Here is a 1909-nt window from a genome sequence, read left to right as displayed (position 1 = left end):
TACACTTTTTACAGTAATTGGACCAAAAAGATCCATATGTAAAAGTTCTAGGATACGACTAGATTGTGATTTCCCTTTGCTTTTGAACGATGATCTACCCTATTTGCCTAACTGACAAGCAGTGCAAATCTTGTCCTTTGAAAATTGAAGATTGGGTAAACCAATAACTAGGTTATTTGAACATATGTTGTTAATGGTTTTAAAATTTAAGTGGTTCAAACGTTTATGCCATAACCATTTCTGGTCATTTTTGGCAATCATGCACATAGGATCAGATGTTTCTTTTTGCCAATTCATTTTATATGAGTTTCCTACTCTAATTCCAGTTAATAAAATGTTTCCATTTTGGTCTTTAACTAAACATGCATGAGTTTGAAAATCTATTGACAAACCATTATCACATAGTTGACTGATACTGATTAAATTATAACACAAGTTGTCAACCAGCAGCACATCATTAATGGTTAAGTTACCATGGATAATCTTAGCCTTACCCATGGTCTTACCCTTCTTGTTGTCACCAAATGTGATATTAGGTCCAGAGCAATCTGATATATCAGTGAGGAGTCGTCTGTTTCCTGTCATATGCCTGGAACATCCGCTGTCAAGATACCATACAGATTCCTCCAGTCCTTCATTTATTTGTACCTACATAATTAAATATTTACAATCTTTTGGTACCCACATTCAATTGGGTCCTCGGTCAATCAGTCCCTTAGGAATCCATATTTGAGTTATTCTAATGGATTTCCCATTTTGTGTTGTGATTAATGCGTATGTTTTTGACTTAGCAGACGACTTTCTGCTAGCCACTAATCCTTTAGCTTTTGAAGAAGATTTTCTTTTAAAACTCCTTGAGTTAGAGTCAGGTGTTGGATTTCCCAACTTATTAGCCTTTTCTAGCTTATTCTTAAGCCAACTAACAGTTGGTGGAACATAAACTATTTCATTTTTAAAAGCCACTTCTTCATGAATAGGATCAGATTCAATGTCAGTCATACTTCCTTTGACAAAACTTATTGGCTTAAGTTTGTCATTTGGCTTTGACTTTTTGCAGGACAGGTTAGTATCATTGCTATCAAATCCCAATCCGGATCTAGATCCAGCAGGTTTCAGCATGCTGATCTGATATTTGACAGCATCACCAGACCTTGTCCATGCACTGACAATATAGTTCAGTCTCTTGTTTTTAGATGAAAGAGTTTGAATCTGTTCCTTGAGCATCTCATTCTCAGATGAGATCTCTGTTAAGTTTTCTTCAAAAACATTTGATTTGGGTTTTTTCTTTGAAGAGAAAGCGGTTGATTCATATTTAACTTTCATTTCAAAAAAAGAGTCAACTAACTTTTTGTACTCAACAGCCATTTCATTGAGTGCATTAGTTAACTCCTCGTTTGTAAATTTTGGTGCAGATGTATCATTTACCTTAGATTGGTCATCTGCCATCAGACATGTTACAACTTCATTTTCTTTTGCAACAGGAGACTCCTCCGAATCGCTGTCAGTCCATCTGGATTTGTTCTGACTGCAAATGAATGCTTCCTAGTTGTTCTTTGCTTGAGGGCTCACTCCGTGGATCTGGCTGAGCTTATCCCATATTTCTTTTGCAGTGGAACAAGACTTAATCTCACAGAACATTTTCGTGTTGAGAGACTGGAACAGAATGTTCTTAGCAACATTATCCAGGTTGTTGGTCACATTATCTTCAGTGGTCCACTCACTTCTTGTCTTTGAAATCTTTATGGGGCCATTGGTGATAACACTCCACATATCATAGTCAATAGCAGACAAGTGAGCTTGCATTCTTACCATCCACACATCATAGTGTTCCTTTGACAGAAGAGGAATTTCATTGATGCAAGACATACTTTGGATTCTTGATGCTTGAGAATAGAAACCTGGCTCTAAT

This window comes from Impatiens glandulifera, chromosome 8 (genome assembly GCF_907164915.1).
Source record: "Impatiens glandulifera chromosome 8, dImpGla2.1, whole genome shotgun sequence".
NCBI lineage: Eukaryota > Viridiplantae > Streptophyta > Magnoliopsida > Ericales > Balsaminaceae > Impatiens > Impatiens glandulifera.
This window is presented reverse-complemented; position numbering follows the sequence as displayed.